This window comes from Anabrus simplex, chromosome 11 (genome assembly GCF_040414725.1).
Source record: "Anabrus simplex isolate iqAnaSimp1 chromosome 11, ASM4041472v1, whole genome shotgun sequence".
In the NCBI taxonomy this organism is placed as follows: domain Eukaryota; kingdom Metazoa; phylum Arthropoda; class Insecta; order Orthoptera; family Tettigoniidae; genus Anabrus; species Anabrus simplex.
Window position 1 is genome coordinate 87106020 of NC_090275.1, and position 13615 is coordinate 87119634.

General features: G+C 38.4%; 1 protein-coding gene across 4 annotated transcripts in view; it reads left to right on the top strand.

Annotated features, from left to right (window-relative positions):
- The window catches only part of LOC136883507 (fatty acid synthase), an 830097-nt gene that overhangs the window by 489800 nt on the left and 326682 nt on the right, over positions 1-13615 (top strand). The gene's annotated exons all lie outside the window — the stretch shown is intronic.

The window sequence follows — 13615 nt, forward strand, 5'->3', positions numbered from 1 at the left end:
TCCCATCTTGTTTGCCATCGTTGCATTCTGCGACTAAGAGCCAAAGCCTTTGCCCTTTTCCTTCCTAGCTCTTCTTGTATGAGCCAAATTTCTTGTCTTTCGAAGGCCAACAAGTCAATCTACTGCTGCTACTACTAGAATTGCAGGTTCTGATACTGTGCGATATGCGCAAGCAATTCGTAAAGCTGCTCTCCGTTGTACAGCCGCAAATTATCCGATATTTCACAATTTTTAACGATTCAGCCCAAATTTCCGAACCTATAGCAGTATCAATTGAACAGTCGACATGAGAAGCCACCTTTTACTAGATTTCGGCCCCCTGATATTTCCCATGAGTCTACTCATGCAGTCATGGTTTTCACTGCCTTATCTGTTACCCGTTGGATGTGGTCCCAATATGTAAGCTTAGTATCAAGTGTTACACCAAGATATTTTGTGCTCCTAGTTGTTTCGATGGCTATCTGCCTGATCTGCATCGCTACAACAGTATTAATCCTTTTCCTCGTCAGGAGGACAATTTCCGTTTTATGATCTGCGAGTTCTAACTTGTGATTTATCATCCATTCTTTGACATGTCGCATCACCTGATTCAATTTAAATTGAGCCAGCTCTAGGTTATGGGTTACTATCGCAGCAGCCACATCATCAGCATAACCCACAAGTTTTACATCTTCTGGCATCTCCAGCTGTAACAAACCATCACACATGATATTCCAAAGGTGTGGTCCGAGAATTGAGCCTTGCGCTGCACCAGCTGTGAGCCGTTTTCTTCTCTGACCATCTTCCGTGTCGTATAACAATCTACGGTCTTTCAAATAGTCTCGCAGTATATACATGAGATATTCTGGTAGCTTGAATAATAATAATAATAATAATAATAATAATAATAATAATAATAATAATAATAATACAGTGTGGGTTGACCACACAATTAGAGTTGTGTAGCTGTGAGCTTGTATTCGGAACATTTTCGATGCGAATCCTGCCATCAGCAGCCCTGAAGATGGTTTTCCATGGTTTCCCATTTTCACACCTGGCAAATGCTGGGGTTGTACAGGGTGCAGCAGAAATAGGTGATGAATATCAAACGGAAATAACTCAGCTACGCAACTAGCCATTCACAAATTTATTGCATGGTTTAAAAGAGTAGTGGTTGCCATTCCTGTCACATATACATTAGGTTTTGAACATAATGTCATCCAAATGCCAACCGTCCTTTTTGATGCACCTCTGAAGCCTCTCCCTGAAATTCTGCATAATTTGTTTGAGTATGTGTTCATGGATGGCAGCTTTCAGGTCATGTAGTTTTCGCATTTTACATCAGAAGACGCTATCCTTCAGTTATCCCCATAAAAAGAAATCACAAGGGAACGGCTGGCCACAGAACATCACCCCATAAGGAGATCAGACATCCTTGAAACATTTCCTTGAGGAGGCCCATCGATGCCCTGGCTGTGTGTGCAGTGGCACTATTTTGATGGAACCACACAGCAGGGTTTCCTCAGTGGTTGAGTGTTGGCTACAGGAAGTTTGCGCAACAACTGTACGTAACAATCAGATGTTACTGTCACAGTTCTGTCCTCCTCTTCGAAAAAGTAAGGGCCTATAATTCCAAAGTCAGCGACAGCGCACCAAACAGTAACCTGTTCACTGTGGAGAGGTTGCTCATGCAACTGTCAAACATTGGTTGTGGAGCAGTATGGAAAATTTTGTTTATTAACGTAGCCTGACAAATGAAAGTACGCTTCATCACTTCCCAGGACACTGGTGTCAGCAGCCACAGATTCCAGTATAGTCTTACAACACACTCTGTGGTTGGTCCAATCATGTTCACTGAGTTTCTGTGTGGATGGAACTTCATCTCTGCGTGTAAAATCTTCCTTACAATGCGATCCGAGATTCCCTTAGCACTTGCATGCCTACGGACCGAACGTTGAGGAGATTGCATAACGGCGTGTGTCACTGCACGGACAGTCTTCGGTACCACAAGAAATAAATTTCACAGTAAGTCCGCATTGTCGGCCTCAATAAGAAATAAAGTCTAATTGATTGAGTGATTTCACCTTTACAATACAGTACAATATTCTCTTTTTATTTTATTTTAAGAAAAGGGACATGTTTCATCTCTTCTATTGTGAGTCATCTTCAGCCTAAGCTATTATGCTAAAACACATGATAATCTTAATACTAAAAACAATGACATGTATAAAAATATGAAGAGTCAAGGGGACTCAATCTGTCACATTTAAACATGGATTTTTAAATACACAGTTTGTGAAAGTCTTAAAACCAATTATTTGGATAATAAAAGTCCTATCGAGATTTAATGTACCAAATGAATTGAAAAGATGGTCATAGCATGCTAAAATCAGAGTTTAAACTTGAAAAACGTCGATATGGTCTCATGTTGGAAAACTTGAGTATGTGAATATCTGATCAAACAGGGCTTGTTTGTAGGTGGAATAACTCAGTTGAATTGTATTATATGGCTAGACAATTCTTGCTTGCATACATACTTATATTACATTATTATTAAAGACTGTTATGCCTTTCAGCATTCAGTCTGCAAGCCTCTGAGAATTTACTATAACGTCGCCAGAATTCTCTATTTGCAACTAGTGCTGTGGCCTCATTTAGTTCTATACCTCTTATCTTTAAATCGTAAAAAACTGAGTCTAACCATCATCGTCTTGGTCTCCCTCTACTTCTCTTACCCTCCATAACAGAGTCCATTATTCTCCTAGGTAACCTATCCTCCTCCATTCACCTCACATGACCCCACCACCGAAGCTGGTTTATGTGTACAGCTTCATCCATCGAGTTCATTCCTAACTTAGCCTTTATCTCCTCATTCTGGGTACCCTCCTGCCATTGTTCCCACCTGTTTGTACCAGCAATCATTTTCGCTACATTCATGTCTGTTACTTCTAACTTATGAATAAGGTATCCGGAGTCCACCCAGCTTTCGCTCCCGTAAAGCAAAGTTTGTCTGAAAACAGACCGATGTAAAGATAGTTTCGTCTGGGAGCTGACTTCCTTCTTACAGAATACTGCTGATCTCAACGGCGAGCTCACTGCATTAGCTTTACTACACCTTGATTCAATCTCACTTACTATATTACCATCCTGGGAAAACACACAACCTAAATACTTGAAATTATCAACCTGTTCTAGCTTTGTATCACCAATCTGACATTCAATTCTGTTGAATTTCTTACCTACTGACATTGATTTAGTCTTCATCCATATATAATTTGGAAAATTTCTCTGCCCTGTTTGTCTTTCTCCCTTGTCCGGCCAGCTTGTGTATGGCTCTGTGTGGGACTGGGGATTGCAAGAATTGTCCAGCCACAACAATACAATTCAAGTGAGTTATTCCACCTACAAACAAACCCTGTTTGATCAGATATTCATGTACTCAAGGCTTCCAACATGAGGACACATCGACGTTTTTCAAGTTTGGTCTCTGATTTTAGCATGCTGTGACCAACTTTTCAATTTATTTCTACATTAAAATTCAATGGGACTTTTACTATCCAAATAATTGGTTTTAAGAATTTCACGAACATTTTTATTTATTTTTTAATCCATGTTTAAATGTGACAGATTGAGTCACCTTGACTCTTCATACTTTTATATATGTCATTGCTCTTAGTATTAAGATTATCATGTGTTTTTACCATAATAGCTTAGGCTGAAGATATCTGAAAATAGAAGAGACAAAACATGTCCCTTTTCATAAAATAAAATAAAAAGAGAATACTGTATTGTAAAGGTGGAGTCACTCAATCAATTAGACCTTATTTCTTACAGTCTCCCCCTTCCCCTACTGATGTGACTTTAATCTCAGAAGGGCTAATTTTCATATCATACTCCTGCACTTATTTTGACGTTCCAAGATATTAGTTTGCAGGTTTTCAGCACATTCTGCCATTAAGACCAAGTCATCGGCCCAGATGTTGCAGATCTCTGGACACAAAGGCTGAAATCCCGTAAGCCACCAATGAAAACAACTAAGAATCTAATGGATGCTGCTCAGAGACTCAGCCGCCCCAGGGGATTTCACCAGTACATGCAACAGTTTGAGGCGTTGTGGGAGTATGTCATTGTTATTTCTGGATATTACGTAGCTGTGTCAACCAACGTCTATAAAAGTTGGATGCATATTGTAGCATCAGTCATTAGTTAAACGGAAGCTGAACAGTGAAGAAGTCTACTAGATGAAGAGGCCTCAATCGGTCAGTCAACGAGTGTGAACGAGAGATGGAGAAGACTCAGTGAGCCATTAATTATTGGTCATTGAGAGAGTGAGGACAAAGTTGGTCGCTCACTTAGTTGAAGACACGGACGCAAGGGCTTACCATGGAGTCAGAGCGGGATACCACCTGCCATGAGGTAATACCATATTGACTTACAAAGAAGTCAGATGATATGGAGAAGAAGCAGTCTAAGGATGTATCACCAAATTAGGCGTGACACATCTACAGTAAACACCAGATCAAAGGATTACGTCGTAATCACACTCAAAGTGTTGAAGGTACAGTCAAGTGAATCAGTGAGGGAAATATTTCGTATAAATTGTTAAATGTCCAGTCAAGAAGAATTCAAATTCATGCCTAGTTTCTTTCAGTTGCAATGTCATAATTTCATATTCTCATCTGTTTTATCGCAACTTTAAAGATATCAAATCCGCATTCGTGGTAATAACCATCTCAGTGCTGTTGTAACGGTTCAAATCCCGTTACAAGGTAATATCTGTGTTTTATTATTATTATTGCATCTGTGATATTATTATTATTATTATTATTATTATTATTATTATTATTATTATTATTATTATTATTATTATTATTATTATTATTATTATTATTATGTCAGTATTATTATTTCATCTGTGAGATTACTATTATTTTGTTATAATTATTACTCAATTCCATTATACAAAGCTTGTCGCTTGCGTATTTGTAATTGAGTGTATGCATATATATACGTATATGTAAATTAACATTAAATACCTGTACAGTGAGAGTTTCGATATATCAGATGTGGATGTGATGTTGTTATATTACTATACTGCTGACATTTCTGCCAAGTCATCGCTACGTCATGGCTACGTCATCGTGAGCTTTTAGCAATTTAAAAGAGGAATGGAAAGAGCAATGGTTTCATACAGTTCCGGAGTGGCCAAGCCTCTTTAATCCAAACCACGCCCCAGCTGGTTTCAGTTTGCCAAGAAGAACGTTGGCATCACTAAACAGGTTTTGCACTAATTGTGGAAGATCTGCATTCTCCCTTCACCAATGGGGCTTTAGGGACTCTTCAGCATGTGATTGTGGTGCTTTAGTCCAGACCATGCATCATATAATGGACGAATGCCCTCTGCATGCTTATGGTGGAGACCGAAAAGACTTAGCTGAAGTCTCAGTATCCCTAGTGCAGTGGATAAATAATTTTGATATCCATGTGTAATTGTTCCCTACTTAGTACCATGTATTCTTTGCAGGTTTTTCTTTTGTATAATATTGTATATATTTGTCCATTTTGTAAATTCCATACGCTTAATAATCGGCACAGGTTAAACTGCTTGCTACATTTCCTTCTAACTGTACCCTACCTTTAAGTATATGATCCATGAAAATGAAATGAAATGGTGTATGGCTTTTAGTGTCGGGAGTGTCCGAGGACAAGTTCAGCTCGTCAGATGCAGGTCTTTTGATTTGACGCCCGTAGGCAACCTGCATGTCATGATGAGGATGAAATGATGATGAAGACAACACACACACCCAGCCTCCATGCCAGCGAAAATAATCAATTATGGTTAAAATTCCTGACCCTGCCAGGAATCGAACCTGGGACCCCTGTGACCAAAGGCCAGCACGCTAACCATTTAGCCATGGAGCCAGACATGATCCATATAAACTATGAAAAAACAAAGGTGAAAGATTACATGAACCAAGAACTCATGCTGCCACAAATTCTCACTGCAGCAAATTTGGAAACATAAATACCTTTGATTGCTTTTAATAATCTACCTTTAATCCCACAGTCCCCCTTTTATTGCCCTCAGTACTCTGTCATTTACCTTCTCTAGATCTATAAAAACATAACTTTCTATTCCGCTCGTAGAAATTTTCAGTTATCTGGCGCATACTGAAAATCTGATCCTGACAGCCCCCTTGTGGTCTGAAACCACACTGGTCAATTACTATGTCCATTTTTATTGTTAGTACTGTTATAATGTTAAAATTTCTCAGGGTTGTTACTTTAATCTTATTTTTAACAGTGTAAATTTTAATGTTGCATATCCTAAATGAAGCAGTTAAGTGTAAGAGAGAGCCTTGAGCCCTAACTTTCCCACGAGCAATCTATCTATCTATCTATCTATTTATCTATCTATGTACAAGGGCAAATCAAAAAATAAGTTACACTTCCAAGTTATGGCCATTTCTGAAACCACCTGTACATAGGCAACACAGCTATGACAATGTTCTAGACTGTCAATTTCACTTTTGCACATAGTCCCCAAGAGACTGTAAACATTTCTCGAAACGGTCAACCAACTTTTCAATTCCAGGTGCGTAGAAATCACCTCCAGCACTATATAACCAACTGGAGACAGCTGCTTTCACCTCCTCATCATTTTGGAATCGTCGTCCACTGAGATCATTTTTCAACTTACTGACACTATGATAATCACATGGCGCTAAGTCTGGACTTTATGGAGGATGTTGCCATACCTCCCACTTGAATCGCTGCAGCAGTTCGGACGTTTGTTGGGCTGTGTAAAGTGTTGTGTTGTCGTGCATTAAAATCACACCGGCACTCAATTTTTGCCACTGCTTTTCTTTAATTGCCTTATGCAACTGGTTCAACATTTGATAATACGAAACTGAGTTGATTGTTGTGCCTTTTGGCATAAATTCCACGTGCACCACACCCTCCATGTCAAAGAACACTGTTGGCATTATCTTTCCTGCTGAAGGTTGGACCTTGGCCCTCTTTCTTGGTGGTGATGGGGTGTGCATCCATTCCATCGATATTCTCTTTGTTTCGGGGATGAAGTGGTGGACCCATGTTTCATCCCCTGTGATGATTTGTCACAGAAACTCATTGTCCTCCACAGAATATGTTCCAAAAATGCCAGTGACATTTGGAAATGTTGTCCCCTGTGAACATCGGTGAGCACACATGCGACCCATCTTTGACACAGTTTACAAAATCAAAGGTGCTGGTGAACAGTGGAGAACGCAGTGTCATACGAAATGTTCTGTATACTGGTAATTTCCTACAGTGTTATGTGCCAATTCCCTCTAACACACGGTCAACATTTGCAACGGTACTGGACGTTGTAGGCCTGCCTTCGCGATATTTGTCTGCGAGATCCTTGCGTCCGGTGTCAAATTGTGTGCACCACTTTACAATACCTGGGCGAGTATTGCACGCTCACCATATACAGCAGTGATTTCATGATGAATGTCCTTGCAATTGAGCTGTTTAGCCTATAGAAATCTGATCGTTGCACGCACCTCCAATTTGGAGCCAGTTGAAGTGCCATTGAGCCCGCTCTGAGCACACAACGTGATGGGATACCACACCAACCTTCCTATTGGATGTGTCAGCAGCTACTGTAACTTGCTCCACATTGGCCATGGTCACGACACAATACGTACTGAATTGATTATTTTAACCATGATGGTTCAATGGCAGCAAACAGAGGAGCAAGGACATGTTTGTTTGGTTCAGACAAGTGTAATTTTGTTTTAATTTTGACAAATTTGGTACCAGCTGAAACTGAAGAACTTGACGTTTGAAAATAACTTGCATGGATGGATGAGATTAAGAGGAGAAATTCCGATTTATATGAAAGGTCTTAGAACTGTAGCATTGTAAATTAGGATTTAAGGAAAGGAGAAGGTTTAGAGAACAGAACAGACAGCATTATTATAAGCTACAGATTTCATTGTTGTTCCGTATTGAAGTGCAACAAAATATATTGTATTGTTCATTTCTTATAGAGCAGGCAGCATTTCAAATTTTAGTATATAGTGACTAACTTAATAGGTTTTATTCATTTTATGATTTGAAAATTATTCTATTTTTAATGTTTTTACTAAAAATGACATACTAAGTGTAAGTGAACAGTTTAGACACAAAAGAAATATTTTAACAATTTCAAGATTTATGTATAATTTGTTTTGTTGACAACTGTAATGTACAAATGTGCCAAGTCCAAGGATTTTGTTTGATGTTTTGCACCACTGAGGAAGAGAGCAGTACAGTACAGTAGATAATTATAATAAAATGTAAAGTATTGACAAGGCAGAAAAGTGTTTCTTAGAAACACAGCGTGTTCTCATGGTGAGCAAGCGTTACTTACTTTTTGATTTGTCCTTGTATCTAGCTATCCATCCAAAAGCCCACCATACCTATTTGTTTATGTATAGGCAAACACCTCACTTTCAGAAGAAGATCCTGTCTGCGTTGTAAGCGAACGGGCGGACATACAGGCAATGAGCGCATGCTATTCAACCACAGTGATGTGGCTACGTCACAGGCCGTGTTGGCCAAAGTTCTCCCAATCACTCTCGTTCACTGCGGCAATACCTGAGTTTGAAATAGAGGTAAAAAGTAATGAAAGAAAGAGGGTAGAAATCCATGTCATTTTCAATTTATTCTGTAAGAAATAAGTTATTTATGTTCTTTGCAGTTTGTGTATTTTGACCGGATAAAATAAAGAGTTAAGGCTACAACCTCAAATATTTATATAATGTACGTAACAAATTTCAATTTTCACTATTACGTTTTAAAAGGTGCTTTAGATATGTTTCTAATATACTACAGAGTTAAGGTGGATAAGCTGTGGCTTGTGGTTGTTTGGGTTTAAATTATCTGATAAGCTCACCAACAATCCAATCATATTTACTGGGAATAACATCAGTTAGGTTATTTATTTGAAGGCTATTATTATCGGACACCTGTTAAAATTTAAATACTATTTTCAGAAATTCACTGAACAGAGGAAGTCGCACAACACTACAACACTGTGCAAAATCAAGCAGTAAACTTGTTGAATTATGTAATGATAATTCTTTTTACTTAATGACTAAGAGGAATTTTACCTTTTTTATGAATGGAATTACTGTGATGCCCATCCAAGGAACTGTAAATTGTAGCTTGTACGATTAAACCCTGTCATCTCCATACAGGCCATAAAGGCTGCTGGAGTACTTTTGTAGACTGTAACAAAAATATTATATATAACCGCAGTCGGGATAATTACGCCTACACATACCAATAATAATAAAACTGACACTTAATATGAAAAATGAAATTGTAAAATGACACAGAAGCGGTGGTTACACATCAAAACTTTGAAACGTGATGGAAAACTTCTAAGTACACAAAATCAAATCATACGCTTGGGAACTTATAGGCCTAAAAATGACAACTAAGAAAGGATTGTGGAAGGTGCAGGATCCCTATAAGGTCCATGGGAATGTATGGCATTATGTGGGAGAAAAGACTTACAAGAATCACCGTCTAGCACAACTATATTAAAAATAACAAATGAAAAATTACAAGAAACAAAGTTAAATGATAGAGCAGCTGATACTTAACACATTTGACTAACGTATACAATTACGAATCCAAAAATACAAATGAATGGATCGTTGATTTTTAAAAAAAACAGGTGAAAGGCTTGAAATTACAAACAACGGGAATCTAGGGCAAACTCAGACACATTGAATTTAAAACCTTGAAAATGGCATTAAGCAAGAAAATACCAAAATGCGAAGGAACAAATTAAATCAAACGAAATCAGAAAACATTAAAATTAACATGAAAATAGCACTTACCACGGAAAGCAGGAGTTCCCGAGGGGAACTCCTCGAGCGCATCCGCACTCGAGGATGGTCAGATAGAAATGACACTGAGCACACGCATCATTTCCCGAACCCGGCAAAAGGCCGGGAATGGCCCGATCACAACCGACCAATAATATAAAATTCCACTAGATTCCCGTTCCTTTTCGCCAATTGGAACACCCGTACTTTTGGCCAATCCAATTGTATGACCATATATGGTTACAAGATAGTTACTGATTACACAAGTTCTGGAACATTACTATTAAAACATCAAAAATTTCATCACTGGAAACCGCACATGCGGTATAAGATGTTTCACAACTAAAGCACCTTTACATTTTCTCAATCACATTACAAACATCAAATTAACATTTGGTCAAGCTACATAAAATTTGAATACAACCATCACTTCAAAATACCTTTTGCATCTTACAATGTTCATACTGTCCAAAGATATTAATAAACAGTATAATAAAAGATTTTCAAATAAAGGCAACACACAATGCTCAGCTCCAGTTCTCTGTCCCACCACAGATTACATTCTTCTCCTCCCGCTCGACACAAAAAAAAATTTTAATGAAATTAACGGGACACTTTAATGGAGATTTGAAGATTCTCGCAAGGCCACAATTGCACCACACCACAAATTTTTATCTTCGTTCCCTTCAGGAACGTCTATACAGGTAAAAACAAGTAGTGTGTTGGTATCGCTGTCAAACGAAGGCTCTGACCGCGGCCGATGCCGACGTCTCCATCCATATTGCAGTCCCACCATTGCTGTCTTACAGCCTCAGCATAGCCCACCAGCTTAGTGAACTGGCCCATAATAGGGGAAGGTTGCTGGCGCAGCACTGCCTACTGCCGCCATCAAAAACACCTTCCCAGTCCACCATCAGATATTAGTGGCCAGTAGGTGTGTTGCATGCTCCAAACAGATACCCCGGGTTGAATAGAGTCTGTGGTATTACAGTCACTGGAACATAAACAGACACAGCAGAAACTTGGAACTGAAGAAATAAGGCAACTGGTCTGAACTATTGAAGACTTAAAGTTGAGCTTCAAGGGTGGGTTTCTGTTTTTTCAGTAACAATAACAAGACTCCTTAGGGAGGTCTCCTCCCATAGTTCTGGGGTACCCCAGCCCCCTTGGCAAGTGCTATTTCAGAATTTAGGACAATTTAAAAGACTAAAGGAAAATCTGCCAGAGTTTACCCTAGTACCAAAAACATTACAAAACCCCTAACTATGCACATTAATTAAATTCTAATCTTACCCCAAAATACATTACATTACAATATAACTAAAATGGTCACAAATGACCATACACATTACAACAAAGGCAACCCTTAATTAAGTTATTAAATATAAGGGCCAAAATATGTCTGCACAGCCCATTAACTAGAATTTTGCTTAAAACTAAATAAATTCCTAATAACTACTAAATTAAGTTACCGTGTGCATTCTTGATCACCCAACATTAAGAAAAATAAATAAAAATAAAAGGAAAAATTTAAAATGTTGCAAGGGAACTCAAAACAGGGAAATAAGTACTTAATTATGTTAGCTTCCAACCTTATTCAATGAATTGAGGTTAGTAAATCACTATTCATTTACCATATCATGTACTAATAACATTTTTAACACAGATAAACTCACGTTACCTATTACGTGTCACACCAGTCAAATTAAAGTGCAATTAAGCCAGGAATACAAAATCAAAATCCCATTACTTTATCCGTGAACAGAAAATCCCAAACAAAACCATAAAATAAATCAAGAGTGCACATACAGAAATCTAACTCACTGATATAAGAAATAAAAAGGCACAAGTACAACCTTCATACCAGTGATTATCAGATAACAGCACGACACACAAGACTACTGAGCCCATCTGTCCTTCAACACACACACAGACAACACCACCAAACCACCAAAACAAGTGCGACGATCCCTGAATCAGCATAACCAACCAATGGTAAAAGGCACGAACGACCTCAACACCAACTCCCATCACACGACATCCCAAGAACACAGTACACACACACATAAACACCCGTGCGATGACACATCAAGTAGTACCCACAAAAGAAAAAGGACCGTACATGACCTCAAGTACACTTGAACTTATCACACGACAATGAGACTCTTAGGGCCAATATCATACTCCCAGGAGAGGAATGGCCTCTCAGCACCTTAAGCCCTAAGTCTCAGTACACACACACACATGCCTTCCCAAGGCAGCCAAGACAGACATACAGTTATTTACAAAAATGGTAGGACAGATATGGCCTGGCTACCCAATTTTGAAAACTTACTCAGCCCACAAGATCCCACACTCTGGCAAGCTGTGTAAATAAATTTAAAAGACACGAAACCCAAGATGCAAGGAATTTTTGACACCGATAAAATCAAATAAAACCAAACAAGCAGGAAAAATTCATATTCTGGCTTAGCTAAATTGTGACACCTTCAGAGTTTCACTAGTGACGAATTTAAAGTAGCCAATTAAAATCTTGACGACCTGCAGACCTAATATGAATTTAACAATAATTTATGGCTCAGCATAAGGACACCAAAATGAACATTTGCAGAAAATCTTCCTAGAAATCTTTCTACAATAACAAGGGACATCATTTTCCATCTAGGCACCTAATACCAAGAAAAAGATTACGAGGAATCTCATACCAGACGCACCAGATTTCAAACATGTCACGAACACAAGTGCAGATCCGTAACCCATCAAAATTTGTCAAACTGGCCTCAGCCTCTACGCTGGTCTATTAATATGGTGAGCATGTTTCACCCTACGAGACTATCACAGTCAACGTAGACCCTTCCTAGGAAGTATAGGAACACATGGGTAAAATGAATATACGTGACAAGGGAACAGACACTTACACGGTGGAAAAGATCAATAAGGCACCCTAGGAAACATTCACTTTGACTAAGAGACCCCACAACCTCTAATCTGATTGGCAAATTTAGCAACTGGCTGGGAACCACCCCAAATTGTCCCATACCTACTCAGAAACAAACCCAGATAGAGCCAAAGACCAAACACACCACCACATGACCAGAAATTTGAATATATACCGAGCTAAAATGCGATATAAATATTAATTTTAGATCATATACATAGAATAATCCCAAATAAAACACCATAGGCAACAAGAAACAAAATTTTGAAAACACTTTGCTAAAACACAAGATTTGCAAACAGAAAATACTCTAAGAAACAGACGAAAATTACGATCCTTAACCTCAAAATTACTGCCGACAATTTACGGAAACAAACATTTCAGAAAAACAAAAGAGACTCCATGCTAAAACATGACCAGAACACACATGTTACAATTTATGTTATCTTGAAGGAGAACAAGAAGATCGCAAGTAACTTTAATAAAATGGAATTTGTGCGCATATAAACTCGGGGTAAGTCTAGTAATCAGCTGTCTTCAACAGATAAGCACACCAGCCGTTCAGAGATAACATGAAGTCAGACAAGACGTACAGTACTTAGCAACCGGAAATTACATAGATGTTACAATCAAAACACACATATCGAAAAATAGGTGGAAATTATCAAACATATTGAAATTTATTAAAGAAAACTTTCGGAAAGCAAACACGGCACATGCAATGTGAAGATATCACTTTAGAAAACAAGTGGTAAGTCGAAACCTTGCCACACAAGAAAATTTTAATGAAAATTAGCAATGAAACAGAAAAAGGTTGTTACAGATAGTGATT